Genomic DNA, 19058 nt, shown 5'->3' on the forward strand with positions numbered 1-19058 from the left:
ATTACTAGTTTTTAGTTATTATGTTTTAAAACCAGGTGTCAGTTTTGTTCAAGAAAAAAGTACTCTCAGGGCTTCCTTCATCAAACTAGTGAGGTCTGCTCTGACATTTGATTCACTGCCAAGGTCTACATGAGGAACTTTTTGCAAAGGATTGTACGAGTTCTGCAAATTGGTCCGCAAGACATCTTCCTTCTCCTCATTGACCCAAATGGTCTTTCGTCCCCAAGGCCCAGTGACTTTTCCTTTCTATGAATTCCAACGGTATTCCATGTAATTAGAATGACTGCTACGTAATATTTAATTTAAATACAAATTGCCTGTGTTACTCTCTACTTCTTTTATATAAGTTTTGTCCTCTCTCATACACTTAGGGACAGGGACTCTGCCTCCTTCACAATGATTAGCATAGTGTTGGGCATTTAGTAAAAATGTTAGGAGTACTCGTGAACTTGATTTTTTGCCAAGTTCAAGTCTCACAATCACACATACAATGACTATAGTTAAAATACAATACCAATGCTCTTCTGCAGAAAAGAGTTTTCAACTCAGAATGTACCATTTTAGATGCCACTTACATGACCAAAAAAACCAAAACGTGATGGCTTAGCGGTTAAGTGCGCGCGCTCCGCTACTGGCGGCCCGGGTTCGGATCCTGGGTGCGCACCGACGCAATGCTTGTCGGGCCATGCTGAGGCCGCGTCCCACATACAGCAACTAGAAGGATGTACAACTACGACATACAACTATCTACTGGGGCTTTGGGGGAAAAAAAAAACAAAAACAAAAAAGTGGTTTTCCTCCCTCAGAATGCCTTCAATATTTTAGCAAAGTAATCAAATCCCACAGGCCCCCATTCTTCCTTCCTTCTTTCTTTTATCCATCCATTCACTCATGCAAAGTATATGTACTAACCACCCAATGTGTACATGGTGCTGTGGGAAACATCAAGGTGTATCAGACTTGCTTAATGCTGATTGGTGGGATGAGACTTGCTCTGACTCATCAGATTGTAAAAACAGGAACCATTCACCAAGAAAGGAGTGCTCAGAGAGTGAGCTCAGCTTGGGAGGGGAATCTGTAGGGCCATTATCTTTCCATTTCAACTGGGCACTTAGATCAGGTGATAGAGAGGCAACCAACAGCACCTCCAAATTTTGCATGTATTGATGGAGCAATATGCAGTACTTTTTGCAACAGAATTAGGGGAAATACTCAATGCCCTTTTGAATTGCTGCCAGAAAAATGCTGAAACTAAAAATGAGTAAGATTATGAAAAAGCATTCAAGTAACCCCACGATGGAGAGTCAAGAAGACAAAGTAATCATAATATTAAGACATGATATAAAGAAATAAATGCGGATATTTAGGTAAGAGCTATTTTAAACTGTTAAGTGATTATAAGAATACTTAATTAGTACTTCAGGACTTGTATTTTTTAAGCAAGCTCTAGTGGGTTATTATTTTAGAAGTCAAAGTTAAATCCACACATGTGCTGGTGAGTTAATAAGGAATTAAGTTGCAGAAACTCATAGAGGAATGATTTCAGCCTAATTCCCCTGCCTCTTTCAGTTTCCCATCTTATAGCAGCTTATTCACCAGGTCTAACATAACCAGGTACTGCTGTGCATCTGATGGTGGTTACAGTGAACGAAGATAATTCATCTGCATAGTTATCCCTGCCCCTTTCAACTGAATTACCAGCCTTGAAAAGTTATAACACATTACAGCAATTACATTTGCTTAGAAGTCTTCTATAATGAGGATTGATATTTCAGCACCAGTAGTACTCAGCATATATGCCTCCTGGTAAATCACCTTATAAGCTTGTGGATATAGAAAATCATATATGAAAAACAGAAACCATAACCCAAGTTTCTTTTTGGCCATCTGTGGCATTTAATTTTGTGCTTATGAGCCAAAAAATACCTCAGGTGATATGCTTTTGTAAATACAAAAATAAAACGTACCATGGCATTTAGGAAATGCAAATGGAACTGCTAAGTCTGTACATTCCAAGGGAGTAGTCCTTTCCATTAAGTTCATGATATTTACATTTCACAACAGCAAAGATTTCACTAAACACTCCTGGTCACTGGTCAAAGTCTATTATGATTATTAACAGTTTTATATACCTATCATCAAACCCTGATGTGCTGGAGTGAATGAGAGCCCTTGATCATGGAGAGTGACAAGTGAAATGTAATGCACGAGGAGACCAGTGCATGCTGCCACTCACTCTGAGCAGTTGCTGTTCAGGCACTTTACATACATCACCTTATGCTATCTTCTCATTGCTTTGAGGTCAATATGATTGCATCTCAATTTTACAGATAAGGGAACTAAAGCACAAGGATGTTAAGTCACTTTCCCAAGGTTAATGGAATTCAACCAAGATTTATTCCAAATCTGTGTTTTTCCCTCAACATACAACGCAACTTCCCTGGGTTAAATACTTTCCTTCTCAGGTAGGAAGTCTCAGGGGGCAGACAAGTTAAGAAAATACACAGCTTCAAGTAGCTTCACAGAAGTATGTGGATAATAAATCCCTAATGGATTATTTCAGGTAACTACAGCATTTGGGGCTGTTCCTGACCTTTCCGTTTGTCAGAGAAGACTATACCTTTCTAATAGGCATCTCTTGGCACCACTCTCAAGATGCAAGTGAACAGATAATGGATCTGATCCAATATGGCAGTTCCTTGTTTTATGCAAGTTCACAAACCCTTCATCAAATAACTGAATACATGTGAGTATCAACCATCTTCATTCCAAGGTGACCAGAATCACCTCAGGTGACCATCCACAAACTTATTAGTATCTTTTTCCACCCTTATCTCCTTCCCAATTACCTTATTGGAAGATGGGGCTTGTTTCTGCTTTCCTACACCCCATCCTTTCCTGCTTCCTAAGGCCTCACGCCATCAGTCACAGACTCTTTGTATCCTCAATTTATCCTCCTTTTCTGGCTCCTTCTAGTCAATGGAAAGTCTTGTCCAACTAAAAAATGATAACACAAAAAAACACAACCCTCTCCATCCTACTCCTCTCTTGACATACTATATTTCCCTTCACAGCCTGGCTTCTTGAAAGGGTGGCCTATAATGTTCGTTCTGTTTCCTCACTACCTCCCCATTCCCCATCCCACAACAATCTGGCTACTGCCCTCAGCATTTCACTGAAATTAGCCTTGCAAAGTTACAAATCCTCTCCTGGTTGCTTAATTCAATGGACATCATGTGCTTTGCCAACTTACATACTAAAATTGGAAAGATGTGGAAAAGATTATCATGATCTCTGGGCAAGAATGACAAGCAAATTCATGCACTGTCTCATATTTTTTAGGAGGAATTCATTTTGTTATATATAGATATATATCTAGATATAGAGAATATATTTGCATATAGAAAAAGTCTGGAAAGATATACATCAAAATTTTAACAGTAGTTATGCTGGGTGGTGAGATTTGGGGAAATTCTTAAATTACACATAACTGCATATATTTTTCACCTCATATAGTTATATATGTGTGTGTATACATATATATATATATATATATATATTCAACTTACATAATGATCACATATTCCTTATCTAAATAAAAATAAATAAATATATCACCTCAAAATATCCAGTGGCTCCTTTTCAGTTCTTATCTTATTTGACCTCTCAGCAGTATTTGACAATATTAACACTGTTCTCTTTCGTTGGCTTCAAAGACATCACTCTCTCCTGGTCTTCCTCTACCCTCTTGGCATCCTGTTCTTAGTCTTCTTGGTGGCCTCCTCTTCTACACCCATGCCCTTTATGTTGGTACCTTGAATTCCATCCTTGTCCCTTGTCTCTCCCTGCTCTACACCCAGCCTCTGGGTGGTCTCATTCATGTCAGTGGTTTACATTATGCTGAAAACTCCCAAATCTATTTCTCTAGCTCAGGGCTCCTGCCTGTGTTCCAGTCTCCTATAGGCAACTATTACTAGGTTTTCAAACACTTCAAAATCAACATGCTTAAAAGTGAACTCATCATCTTTCACCTCAAATTGGTCCAGCTCCTGAATTTACATGTCAATAAGTAAAACCACTATCTTTCAAGCCCTGTCAGAAACGTAGCAGTTATTTTTGATTCCTTTCTTTTCTCTTAACTCCTACATCAACTCTAATCAATTCTATCTCCAATATTTCACAAACATCACTTTTTTTTTCTTTATCACACCTGCCTCAATCAAGACTCTCATCATTTCTTCCTTATATTGTTGAAACAGCCTCACGACTGGTCATGTTGCCCTCAGTCTTAGCCCCATTCTAATCCCTCCTCTATTCTACAGTCTTAGTGGTTTTTCCAAAATGTAAATTACATCATGTCACTCTCTGTTGAAAAGGCTTTGATGACTTCCATTGCCTCAGGATAAAGTCCACCAGTATAGACTTACTACTCAGCATTCATCCACCTTCCATCTTAAGTCTTTGTAAAACTCTAGACTTAGTGAAATGCTAGCTGTTCTCCAAACTTTCCACATTCTGTGTTGCCTCTAAGCCCTTGAGCATTGTCACTCCATCTATAGGAAAGCTCCTTCCCTGCTTTCTTTACTTGACTTTCTCTCAGTTATCCTTTGAGACTCAGCTCAGTCATCAGTTCTTGATCTGCTCAGATCCACTCCTGCTCTGAGAGCACATTGTGCTTCCCTCTACTGTGCTATAAATCAGATCTATTTTAACTGTTCATTCGTCTCTTTCACATTAGAATGTTGAGAACCTTGAGGACAGGAGTGTTAATTTACTATTTTTTGAATAAACACATAAGTAAATGATTGGCATAAAAGAGGCAGCCACTCCCCAGCTGATGTGATATGAGGGAGATGCAAAACAAGGTCTCTTAAACAAATATACTCCCAAAATATTACAGTGTCATTCTTTAAAAGTCACTAAAGTAAACATAAGGATATTTGCTCAACCTCAATACTGACAGCTTCAAGAGCTCAAAATTCAGGAAGAGCTCCAGGAAAAAATTCAGAACTTGACCGACAAGCATAACGTCTTCTGAGCAAGCACTTTGCCTCAGGAATGCCATGATGTAATGCAGAGAACACAGCACCTGAAGTGGGAAAACCAGTTTCTAGTTGTATCTTTACTTCCCAGCCTCCCAAATTATTCTCTTGGCAAATCACCTGCTTCATCTGAAAGTGCAGGGAAGCACCTTTTTGAGCCTGAAAGAACCAGATGGTCTTCCCTATTCCCTTTAGCACTAAAACAAATAATTATAACATCTCAGTGAGAAAGCTTTTCATAAATTATTTTCAGTTCTTATAGTACAAACCAGAAGATATACCAACTATGTATGATTATCTGGGGGCTTATTTAAGAGATTCCTTAAGGACTACTAAGTAATCTTTGTTAACCAAATTTAAATATTGTCTTTCACATACTGGTATTACTGACCTCACAACAGGAAGACATGGCTCTAGACTGGCTCTTCAACACTAAAGAGAGATTATCTATAGTCAATGGGTAGAACCTTGGTCCATGCTCCTTCTTCTCCTCTGACCAAAGACAGGTATGTATGAAATGCTCCCTTTGACTAGATGGGAAACAGAGGAAAACAAATGGTCTCAAATGGCATTAAAGACAGAATTATATTTAAAGTATAATAGAACTAATATGGAAAATACTGCATCTCACAGACATCTTCCTCCACTAACTCCTCAAAGCCTGACGCTCTTTCTCTTAAACACAATCTCAAATCATTCAAATATTGCGTATCCTTAGGTTTGGGTTAGGTTTGGCTGGATCCTTCTTCAGCCCAAGGAAAAAAATCATAGCTATTCTATGGCAATTATGTGGAATTCTACATAACTTGAATTTCCACATTGCCATTTCTTGGTTCAAGTTTGGGGTTTTGTCCCCAAATGAGATCTGACTGCAAGTTAGCTGGGGACTTCTGGGAAAGGTTTTCCTGGAGAATAGACAGACATGTTTTTCTCCCCTGTGCACTACTGTAACTACATGTGACACCATGCATCTATTTGTGACAATGAGAGGAGATAATGACAACAGCAGAGGATAACAGAGTAGAAGGAAGGTACTTTGGTCTTTTATGACAATAATACATTCAATTAGCCAAGACCAAAACCATCCTGCCTTTAGAAACAATAGATATGATTTCATATTATTTGCAGCCCCAAATCCTAACTGACATACTACTACTGACTGTTTCAAATAGCATTCCTTGTGTTGAAATTGGTGAACTTGTGGTACACACATAGATGAACTTGTAGGTGAGTAAACTACAGCCTGCAGCCACCTCCTGCTTTTGTAAATAAAGTTTTATTGGAACACAGCCACTCTTTTTTGTATTGTCTATGGTTGCTTGCCTGCTATAATAGCAGAATTGAGTAGTTGTAGCAGAGACTGTATGGCCCACATCTGAAAATATTTAGTATCTGGCCCCTTTGAGAACAAGTTTGCCATCCCCTATTCAATACCAGTAGATCTCACTTTGGGGCTGTATCACTCAGATATTATTTCCAGGGGCCACGTAGGATGTCTTTGTGAAGTTCTATAGAGCCAGGGTTGTTGAATGTTGTGCAAAGTCCCCCACTCAAAATGCCATTAGTGATCCTGTTGAGAAACACTACTCATGCTTACTATAATAACCCTTGACTTAACTGTATGTCATGTCTTGGGCCACATGAATTGTTTCTCACATTTCATCTACCACAACAAGTTTGGTGGATTTACCAGAATAGATAAACAGCAAACTAGAGGCATAGTACTGAAGACACTATTGATCCTCATTAGATATTTGTTGATTAGAGGAAACATATTTATCATTACTTTGGGGATATTTTTTTAATTAGAATTTTCTGTTTTGGGGGCTTGTTCAGATGTAAACACCACATTCCAAGTTCTGTTCTAAAATATAAGCTGGCTCTGCATGCAAATTTTATTGAAGCATATTTTATTTTATACTCATGAATTTTTAAGTGCTTTCTACTTTCAATTTTACAGAGTGATTATAATTTCTTTGGCGTTCCTTTTCTATTAAGAAGTGTTTTATAAATAATGATAATTATTCTAATTCCTGCTTTAATAAGAAGACCTTAAAATATTTCATTGGAAGGAACTAAATTAGCTTCACTATAGAGATCTGAATTTGAAAGAAAACACGCATCTAAACCATTGCAAGGGTTTCAAAATTAAGAAATATATACCCTTAACTATATATAGTCAGCAGAAACATGAAAATTTTAGGGGTTTAAAAATATGTGAATTGCATTCATAAAAACAATTCAAGGGGGGCTGGCCCAGTAGTGTAGTGGTGTAGGTTCATATGCTCCGCTTCTGGCAGCCCGGGGTTCGCAGCTTCGGATCCCAGGCATGGACCTACGCACTGCTCATCAAGCCACGCTATGGCAGGCATCCCACATAAAATAGGGGATGACAGGCACAGATGTTAGCCCAGGGACAATCTTCCTCAGCAAAAAAAAAGGAGGAGGATTGGCAACAGGTGTTAGTTCAGGGCTAATCTTCCTCACACACACAAAAAAAAACAATTCAAGGGACAGAAAACAAATCTATCCTCAGTGGAATATACCACAGGTCCTAGAAATCATAATTCACCTAAAATTGTTATTTCAATCAAGAGACTGCAGAACTAACAACTAGAAAAACCAGGCTGAGACACTGCTTCAGGAAGACAGGAGGATGAAGGAATAAGTGATTCAGACCTTTAGAAAATAAACAAATAGCCCTTCAGTTTTTCAGATTTAAGCCTACTGTTTTTTTCTGATTTGCAGAATATACAAGGCAATAAGAGGAAGGCATCAGGGTGCTTTGAACTTTATATGTCACAAATATTCTCCCAGTTTACTAAATCTCTTCATGTCCTTTGAAAGTTGGGATTTCCTGTATATTTATAGAACAAAACTACTGAAAACTCTCCTAAGTATTCAAGAAAGAAGTGCCACCAACTCTACTATCTAAAATGGTTGCACTGTACAAATGAAAATGACTTGCTATGTAATAACCCCCTAGTTAGACAGCAAACATCGCTAAGGTACTGCTGCCTGGGAGACAGGCAGCGGTTCTGAGACACAGGCAGTGGGAAAGTCATTTCAGCTTGGACCTCAAGTATGAACGACCCTACCCACACAGAATGTGTGTAAAATACGCCTCTCCCGGGTGTACAGGACACTGAGCCTAACAAGCGTGTAGTCAGCAGAGAGAATACACGCAGGACTGTGCACTCAAGTAAACAGAGCTATTTGGCTGAACAGACAGATACAAGCAAAATTAGGCATTAACACATAAGGCAGTCAGCATTATGAGTACAGCATACAGGAATTACCGTGCTTAGAGAGAATGCTGAGAAAACACACCGGAGAAACTCAGGGCCCTGACAAAATGCAGCAGAAAAAGACAAAAAAGCTGCCATGGGACACACAAAACAGGGTCCCACAACCTAGGAGAGAAGAACACAGCCAGGAACACAGCCCGTGCAATGAAGAGGTTTAACCAGTTTTCAGTGAGGAAAAAGTAGAAATTGTTATCCAAATACACTATAGATTATTCATATTTTGTCTATTCATACGTACAGTAAAATGTACATAATTCTCAGTTTAGAGACACGCTCAGCCATTTCCAAAAAATATATATATATATATATTTGGTTGTAGAAAGAAGTTGAAGGCGTACCCACATAGCATTGTTTAATATGTGTACCTGGAATCAGTGGCTTCCATGTCACCATGGCAACCATTCTAATGCCCAAAGGGGCAAAAGTTATGTAAGTGACACCACTTTTAAACTAGACTTTTTATTACACAAAATGAATCATCATAATTGGAAAAGAATTAGAAAATATAGATAAACAGAAAGAAAAGTTACCTCAAATTCCACTCAACACTATGAAATATTTTATACCAAAAGCTATGTGTTTCTGTGTTTCACATTACATATATTGAAAATTTTTCTTTAAAATTGGGTCCAGCACGTACGTTGTTTTAAACAACCTGCTTTGTTTGTTGTTTTTTTTACAGAGTAAACCAATCTTCAATGTTAATGTGTTTCTGTGTATAAACTGCTGCATGGTAGGCCATTTTATTTAATTTTCCTACCCAATTACTTGTGGTTAGAAATACATAGTGTCTCCTCACTGTCGTAAATGTGCCTGGGATTTAATTCATAGAAGTAACTGAATTATGACATGGAGAGGTCGATGTTATTGAAAGAAGCTTAATACTCATAGTTTCCAAGAGATAGACACATGCAACACATTATAGGGCCAGATGGGGAAGTGCCAGGGTTAGTCAGCAAAGGAGGATGAGGGGAGACCACAGCCCAGAGTTTTTATTGTGGTTTCCAGGGGAAGGAATGTGTGAGGCAGGATAGGTAAGTTTAAATAAGTTTAGGATTGAATAGTTTGAATAATTTTAGTGGGCTCTGAATGAACTACAGGGGTGGTCCCTAGTTGTCTGGTACCTGGCCCTGGGGTGATTTAGGGCAGAAGAAATATTAGCTTGGTGTGTGAGAGTTAGATGGAGGTGGTTGCTGATATGGGCCTTAGATTGGTTGGTTTACATATAAAGGGCACATTCCCAGGCAAGCTGTTTACTATCTTTAGGAATTAGCTAGCCCTGGGAGGGGCAGTCTCTCCAGGACTAGCAAGGCACCAAGATGTCAAAACAGCATAAAATAAGAAAATAAAAAACACGATTAATACACCCATACCAACACGTGCCCCTCAGCAGGCTCTCCTCCTTCCATCATCTGTTAAGACACTTGGGTTCAATCCATCTAGACCATCGATGCCGTCAGCACCCGGCTCCCATTCTTCTTTACCCCAGCCTCTGCTATTTTTCTGGATGACCTTGAAGTCCTTGTGTCTAAACCATCTAATTGCTCAACCTATCATGTCTCTTACTTTTCCTTCTCTCCATCTCAGCCACCAATTCCCATAACCACTTCTTCGGCCTCGTAATCATCAGAACCATCACCACCTCCAAAAGGCAGTGCTGGGAGCTCTAATGCTAATTTAAAAATAATTAATCAACTCCACACTAGGTTCTCCTAATCTTAAAAAAGATTGCCAAAATGTGCCCAGGTCGAAATGTCTGAAACAGCATCAACACATGTTTGAGAAACAAGGACTCTTCACTCTTCTGCACAGACAGTTGTTTTGAAGGGAAGTTGGTACTCTTACTTTTTGAATTAAAATTTTTAATTTTCATATCTTTTACCTCTGAAATTCAACTTCTAGTAATTTATCTTACTTTATCAGTTTATTTACCACATATCTCACAGTATAAGTTTTATCAACTTATAAAACATGAGTCTCATGATTCTCATTCTGTTTACGTTCTCATAATATTTGGGCAACTGCGCAAAGTCCAATGTGGCTGGAACATAGAGGAAGAGTGAAGGGGAAGATGGAATTTGAGAACAGGGAAGGGGACAGGTCACACGAGGGCAGGACAAGGACAAAAATCTGGACTTTATTCTCAGTGAAAAGGCGCAAGTGGTTAAGTGTGTGCGCTCCACTGTGGCGGCCCGGGGTTCACCGGTTCGGATCCCGGGCATGCACCAACGCACCGCTTGCCAGGACATGCTGTGGCGGCATCCCATATAAAGTGGAGGAAGATGGGCACGGATGTTAGCCCAGGGACAGTCTTCCTCAGCAAAAAAGAGGAGGATTGGCAGATGTTAGCACAGGGCTGATCTCCTCACAAAAAAAAAAAAAAAAAAAAAAAAAGGAAACAAGTGTGGGGTTTTCAGCAATCAGCTTACGTCAATTTTTATTATATCCTTCACCATGCACACGACTGCTGCAAAGGCAGAGTTGTTACGTTTCAGAAAAATATGTCCGAAGGGCACAGCTGTGAATAGTGAGAAAGAAGACGAAGCTGCTGCCTATGAGACAAGAGAGTAAAAACTCACGAAAAAAACCTAAAAGGATAAGAATAATATTGTGAAGTTGAAGAAAATAAAGTTAATAAAGAAGTTGGTAAAGGTGGGAAAAAGTAAGTCAGAGATTATCTAAAATCTACAGGAGAAAATTTCCATCGGGGAAAATATCTTAATGACAAATTAGGTGATATTCATGGCTGAAATGAGAAACCAGCAGGAATAATCTGAATTGCTTCTACGGAACAAAAAATAATTCAGTCTGAACCACACTCAAGAGAAACGTTATTAATTCTTTAAGAGCATAAATACTTAGATTTTCAATACAATTTTTATAAAGAAAAAATTCAGTTGTTCCACAATTGACAACTTCACCAACTTCACCAATTTTAGATAGTTAATTTTTTTAATGTGTTTTTTAAAATAGGAAAAACCTAGGTCAAAATATCAACTAAGTTTTACCAGGACCTTCCCAAGAACGACTTAAAATCACAAATATTCTATTTTTAATGAATCTATACTATACCAATATGTATTCAATCTATTAAGCAAAGAATTCATCATTCCATATTATAACATCTTTATGATTTGGCACAGTGTCAAGGCTATTCAAGGAACAGTCTGTTTCCCCTCATTAAGTAGAATATCTGATTTAAAAAGCATGTTTTTAAGACATCAAGTATCAAAAACCTTGAAAGAAATGTTAATACTTGCATGATGTGTAGTTAAATGATAAATACATTAACAATAGATTGAAAAAATAAATCATCAATTGAATATTTTTGGACCAGGAGTTACTTATGTGAAAAAATTCTAACCCATTTGAAGTACAAAAGATTAACTGTCAGAATACACTATAGTGGAATTCCATTTTGACCCAAACAACGGAAAGTAAGATTTAATAGAGAAACATCATGATATAACAAGGAAGGTGGACCATATGTTCATGGAGACAGAATTTAACCTGTGATGTAATCGCAGTTAAGATATAACCAGCCCGAAATAATGAAACTGCATTTTATCTGTTCTACCAGATTCGTCACACACCCATGGGAAACCTCCTGCCGGGAAGAGACCGCAAGCAGCAATGTACAGGGGATTCACAGGATGATAATCTTCCCACAAACTTCCCTTAAAGCAGCTCTGAGAACGTGGACGTGTAACCTATAATTGTGCATGTCAAACCCTCCTTGGCATATTTCAAGCAACTCTGGGAGCTTCTTCACTCCTTGGATTCATATGCTAACTTGTTTTCATAGTTTATGGGAAAACAGAAAGCCATTGCTGAAATAACTAAGAACCACAGGCTTTCGGAGCTGGAAGATACCTGGTTTTTTGAAACAACACATTCTTTGTTTGATGGCAAAGCCATCTATATCTTTAGAAACAAGTTTGTAACTCTTCCCTTCATGTCTGAGTGGTGACCTCATAAGATAATAAAGCCAAAATATATTCCTAGAGCTACAGCCCCTAAAACTCCTGCTGTAGAAGCAGTCCTGAAGAGAAGCGGTTACACAGAAGGTAAGACCCAGGGTCAGGAGACCTTGGAAAACCTGCATCTAACTACACATCTTTACCAAACTCAGAATCAACATTCAGCACGTAACCAAAAATTATTGCATATTTAAAATTTTTATTTATATAATATTTCTATAAGTGTTCTGGAAAATTTCCTTACTGTAATAATCTCCATCTCCCTGCCCCCATCTCAGACTTCTCCAGAAAACTCACCTCACTGGCCCCAGAGCAAGTGTTCTAAACTACAATCCAATGTTGTCTTCCTATCTAAAATCCTTCAATGATTTGCCATCATCTCCAAATGCACAAGGTGGTTTAGTATCTAGTCCTGCTTAGCTGTCCACAATGCGCCTCATGCCTCCTCATCACACTTTCCAGATTTACATTCACTTTCTACACCTTTCCCCTCTGCTCGGGACTCCAAATACACATACACACACACACACACACACACACACACACCAACTTGCTGTTCCTAGGACACATGGCCATCTACACATATAGGGTTATGCAAAACTGTTCCCTGTGTGTGCCTCTCTCTTGCCTAGCAGACAAACTCCCACTGATCTTTCATGTGTCAACAAAAGCATGATATCTTCTGTCTTCTGTGTTTTTTGGTTCACATACCACTCTAGGGAGAGATGTGAATAACTGGCACAACAACTTACTTTTTATTTTAATTATGTGTCTATATGTTCCTCCCTCAAATAGGCAGAGTCTCCTTCATCTTCACGCTCCCAGAAGCAGCATAGCGCCTGTTGTACAGGAGACTATTAAAACAATGTATCAATTAAATCAATAATTCAGTGCATACATGTATTTATGAACTTGAAAAATTCATTTCTATTTATTCTGCATTTAAATATGCTTACAAATTGGGAAATGATGCAAATTAAAACATCTCTATTTCACTGGAAGATGACAGCATTTCCCACTAAGCAGCAAATAAGAGACAATTCTTATGCCCTGGACGTTCACATCTCACAGATACTTAAAAGAGAAAAAGAAAAGAAGACTGCATTCATCTTGCATTATTAGTTGTATAATAATATCAGGAGAATATTGACAACCTTAGAGTTTTAAGGAAAGGTGTAATTTTTCTTTGTTTAGCTTTAATTTTAATTTTTAACTAATATTTTAACTTGTTAATTTAGACTTTATTTTTTTAGCAGTTTTAACTGCATAACAAAATTGAGAGGGAGGTACAGGTATTTGCTATATCCCCCAGTGCCCACATATGCACAGCCTCCCCCTTTATCAACATTACTTACCAGAATGGTACATTTTTTACCAGGGATTAAACTACATTGATTCATCATAAAAATCCAAAGTTCATAGTTTACCTTAGGGTTCACTCTTGGTGTTGTACATTCTATCTGTTTGCACAAATGTATAATGACATAAATCCATCATTACAACATCATACAGAGTATTTTCATTGCCCTAAATACTCTCTGTGCTCTGCCTATTCATCTCTTCACCCCTCCCCCACTCCCCTTGGCAACCACTGATCTTTTTATTGTCTCCATAGTTTTGCCCTTTCCAGAATGTCATATAGTTATAATCGTACAGTATGTAGTCTTTTCAGACGAGCTTCTTTCACTTAGCGATATGCATTTAAGGTTCCTCCAGGTCCTTTCACGGCTTAATAGCTCATTTCTTTTTAGCACTGATATTCCATTGTCTGGATGTACCCCATTTTATTTATCCATTCATCCACTGAAGGGCACCTTGGTTGCTTCTGAGATTTGGCAATTATGAATGAGGCTGCTATAAACATCCTTGCACAGGGTTTGTGTAGATACAAGTTCTCAACTCCTTTGCATAAATACCAAGGAGTGCAATGGCTGGATCATATGATAAGAGTATGTTTAATTTTTTAAGAAACTGCCAAACTGTCTTCCGAAGTGGCTACACTATTTTGCATTCCCACCAGCAATGAATGAGAGTTCCTATTGTTCCATATCCTCACCAGTATTTGGTGTTTTCAGTCTTCCAGATTTTGGCCATTCTAATAGGTATGTAGGGGTATCTCATTGTTTTTTTAACTTGCATTTCCCTGACAACATATGATGTGAAGTATCTTTTCATATATTTATTTACCATCTATATATCTTCTTTGGTGAGACATCTCTTAAGGTTTTTCGCCCATTTTTTAACTGGGTTGTTTGTTTTCTTATTGTTGAGCTTTAAGGGTTCTTTGCATATTTTGGATAACACTCCTTTATCAGATGTGTCTTCTGCAAGTATTTCCCCCAGTCAGTGGCTTATCTTCCAATTTTCTTAATATTGTCTTTTACAGAGCAGAAGTTGTTTAATTTTAATGAATCCCAACTTATTTCTTTCTCTCATGGATGTGCCTTTGGTGTCATATCTCAAAAGTTATCACCATACCCAAGGTCATCTAGGTTTACTCCTGTTATCGTCTAGGAGTTTTATAGTTTTGTGTTTTACATTTAGGTCTATGATTCATTTTGAGTTAATTTTTGCAAAGGTTATCAAGTTTGTGTCTAGATTCATTTTTTTGCATGTGGATGTCCTGTTGTTCAAGCACCATTTGTTGAAGAGACTATCTTTTCTCCATTGTGACTATCCAAGACTATCTTTTGCTCCTTTGTCAAAGATCAGTTGAGTATATTTATGGCAGTGTATTTCTGGGCTCTCTATTCTGTTCCATTGATCTATTTGTCTAGTCTTTGACCAATACCACACTGTCTTGATTATTGTAGCTTTACAGTAAGTCTTAAAGTTGGATAGAGTCAGTCCTCTAACTTTGTTCTACTCCATCAATATTGTGTTGGCTATTCTGAGCCTTTTGCCTCTTCACACAAACTTTAAAATCAGTTCCAAATATCCATAAAATAATTTGCTGGGATTTTGATTGAGATTGCATTGAGTCTATAGATCAAACAGGCAAGAACTGACATGTTGACAATATTGACTTTCCCTACCCATGAACTTGGCATATCTCTCCAGTTATATAGCTCTTTGATTTTGTTCATCAGAGTTTTGTAGTTTTCCTCACATTGATCTAAAAGTATTTTGTTAGACTTATATCTAAGCATTTAATTTTGTTGGGTACAGATGTAAATGATATTGTGTTTTTAATTTTAGATTCCACATGTTCATTGTTAGCATATATTCTGGAAAGCAAATGATTTGTGTATATTAACATTGTATTCTGCAACCTTGTTATAATCATTTATTAGTTCCAGGAGTTTTTTTGTCGATTATTTTGAATTTTCTACACAGATGATGGTTATTTGCAAAGACAGTTTTATGTCTTCCTTTCCAATCTGTATACCTTTTATTTCCTTTCCTTGTCTTATTGCATTAGCATGATATTCCACTATGATGTTGAAAAGGAGTGGTAAGAAGTTACATCCTTGCCTTCTACCTGATCTTAGTGGGAAAGCTTTGATTTTCTCACTATTAGGTATGATGTCAACTGTTGATTTTTTTTGTATTGTTTACCAAGTTTATGAAGTTCCTGTCTATTCCTAGTTTGTGGAAAGTTTTCTCATGAATGGGTATTGGATTTTCTCAAATGCTTTTCTGCATCTATTGATATGATCACGTGATTTTTCTTTTTCAGTCTGCTGATATGATGGATTACATTATTTGAGTTTTGAAATATTGAACCAGCCTTGCATACCTGGGATAAATCCCATTTGGCTATGGTGTATAATTCTTTTGATACTTTTTTGGATTCAATTTGCTAATAGTGTGCTGAGAATTTTTGCATCTATTTTCATGAGAGACAACTGTCCATAGTTCTCTGGTAATATCTTTGTCTGGTTTTGTATTAGAAAAATGCTGATCTCATAGAATTAGTTAGGAGGTATTTCCTCTGCTTGTATCCTCTGAAAGAAATTGTAGAGAATTGGTATAATTTCTTCCTTAAATATTTGGTAGAATTCACCAGTGAACACATGTGGGGCTGGTGCTTTCTGTTTTGGAACATTATTAATTTTTTATTCAAAATTTTAATTAGATATAAACTTATTCAGATCATCTATTTCTTCTTGTGTGATTTTTGGCAAATGGTGTCTTCCAAGAAATTTGTCCATTTCATCTAAGTTATCAAATTTATGGGCACAGAGTTGTTCATAATATTCCTTTATTATCCTTTCAATTTCCATGGGATCTGTAGTGATGTGCCCTCCTTCATTTCTGTTATTAGTAATTTGTGTCTTCTCTGTTTTTCTTAGTCATCCTGGCTAGGGACTTACCGATTTTATTAATCTTTTCAAAGAACCAACTTTTGGTTTCATTGCTTTTGTCTATCAATTTTCTGTTTTTAATTTCATTCATTTCTGCTCTAATTCTTACTATTTCTTTTCTTTTGCTTACTTTGGATTTAATTTACTCTTCTAGCTTCCTAAGGTGGAAATCTAAGTGATTTATTTTAGATCTTTGTTCTTTTCTAATATATGCATTTAATGCTATAAATTTCCCTCAAAGCACTGCTTTCACTCCATCCCATAAATTTTGATAAATTGTATTTTCATTTTAATTTAATTCAAAATATGTTAAAATTTCTCGAGAATTCTTCTTTGACCCATGTGTCACCTAGAAGTGTATTGCTTAATTTCCACATATTTTGTGATCGTTTGGTTATCTTTCTGTTATTGATTTCTTATTTAATTCCACTGTGGTCTGAGACTAGACACTATGATTTCTCTTCTTTTAAATTTGTTAAGGTGTGTATTATGACCCAGAATGTGGTCTATGTTAGTGAATATCCCCTGTAAGCTTGAGGAAAATGTGTATTCTGCTGTTGTATGATGAAGCAGTCTATAGATGACAATTATATCCAGTTAATTGATGGTGTTGTTGAGTTCTACCATTTTCTTACTGATTTTTTGCCTGCTGTATCTGTCCATTTCTGACAGAGGAGCGTTGAATTCTCCAACTATGATAGTGAATTCATCTATTTCTCCTCGCAGTTCTATCAGTTTTTGCCTCACATAGTTTGACTCTCTGTTGTTAGGTGCATACATGTTAAGAATTATTATGTCTTCTTGGAAAACAGACTCCTTTATCATTATATAACGCCCTTCTTTAACCCTAACAACTTTTCTTATTTTGAAGTCTACTCTATCTGAAATAATATAGCTGCTCCTGCTTTCTTTTGATTGGTGCTAGCATGGTATATTTTTCTCCACCCATTTACTTTTAATCTATATGTGTCTTTATATTTAAAGTTGATTTCTTGTAGACAACATATAGTTGGGTTGTTTTTTGATCCATTCTGACAATCTCTGTCTTTTAAATGGTGCATTTTGACCACTGACATTAAAAATGAATGTTGATATAGCTGGATTAATATCTACCATACTCATTAACGTTTCGTACTTGTTGCCCTTGTTCTTGGTTCCTATTTTTGTATTCCACTCCTTTTCTGCTTTTTGTAGTTTTAATTGCGCATTTTATAGGATTCTAGTTTCTCTCTTTTCTTAGCATATCAGTTATACATTTTTTTTCACTTTTTTTCAGTGGTTGCCCTGGAGTTTGCAATTGTATTTTAATTTTTTAACCATTTTTAAAATTAAAAAATTAATCCATGGTTGGAAACTAAATCAATTACACTCTTCCATTGTCTTTCCCAGCATATACAAACATAAACAATGTGTATTTATTGATATAATTTTGTTTGCTTTTTTTAATAAAAATGAGATCACACTGCACAGAGTAAGTACTCTGCAATTTAACAATGTATAATCTCCCCCTTACAAGCCAATAGATAAAGACTTAGATCTATGTGATGGACAGACTCCTGCCTCCTGGTGGTCATACATTATATTATATAATCACTTCGCTTGAATGTAAGCAGGACATGACTTGCTTCCAGGCAACACAATAGGCTTTGAAGAAGCAAGCTGCCTTGTTGTGAGCTGTGCTATAGAGAGGGCCATGCAGCAAGGAGCTGAGGGCCCACCTTGACTGATAGCCTGCAAAAAATGGAGGCCCTCTGTCTGGTATCCTGCATGGAAACACATGCTGCCAACAAACATGTAAGCTTGGAAGTGAATCCTTGCCCATCTGATGAGAAAGAGCTCCAGTTGACACCTTGATTGGAGGCTTGTGAGACTTTGGAACAGAAATCCAGCTAAGCCATGACTGCACTCCTGATCTACAGAAACTGTGAGACAATAAACGTTCATGTTTTTGAACCACTACATTTGTCACAATATTGTTACACAGCAATAGAAAACTAATACACTACATAACATTCTACAGTTTGGATGTGCTACAGTGTATCCAAACATTCTGCTGACGGACATTCTAGCTTTCAGGTTGTGCTATCACAAACAATGCTGTAAAAAGCATTATTGAAGATCTTTTCTTATTTCTATGGGATACACTCCCAGAAGTGAGACTGCCACACCAAAAAATATGTGAAAATAAAGACAATATTCATTTAAAAATACGTTCATTATTCCTGTTAAAATTACTGGTCTACTCCTCTATTCTCCTGTGCTCTGATTTCTTCTAAAATCCCCTAACAGGTCTCTTTTTTACAATCTGCAACCTTTAATGTATTCTCAATGTTACAGCTGGAGGGAGCTTTGTAAAATTCAAATATGATTATCTCATTTTGCTTCTTAAAACATTTTAATGGCTTCTCATTGTTCTTAGGA

At 37.1% G+C, this 19058-nt stretch overlaps 1 protein-coding gene and 1 non-coding gene across 5 annotated transcripts in view; one reads left to right on the forward strand and one right to left on the reverse strand.

Moving 5' to 3' along the window:
- Window positions 1-19058, reverse strand: part of CTNNA2 (catenin alpha 2) — a 1068899-nt gene that overhangs the window by 939141 nt on the left and 110700 nt on the right. The window lies entirely within an intron of this gene.
- LOC131412308 (U6 spliceosomal RNA) lies at window positions 3235-3339 on the forward strand. The gene has a single exon (XR_009221751.1). It is a non-coding gene; the product is annotated as a U6 spliceosomal RNA (small nuclear RNA).

This window comes from Diceros bicornis, chromosome 12, assembly GCF_020826845.1.
Source record: "Diceros bicornis minor isolate mBicDic1 chromosome 12, mDicBic1.mat.cur, whole genome shotgun sequence".
In the NCBI taxonomy this organism is placed as follows: Eukaryota; Metazoa; Chordata; class Mammalia; order Perissodactyla; family Rhinocerotidae; genus Diceros; species Diceros bicornis.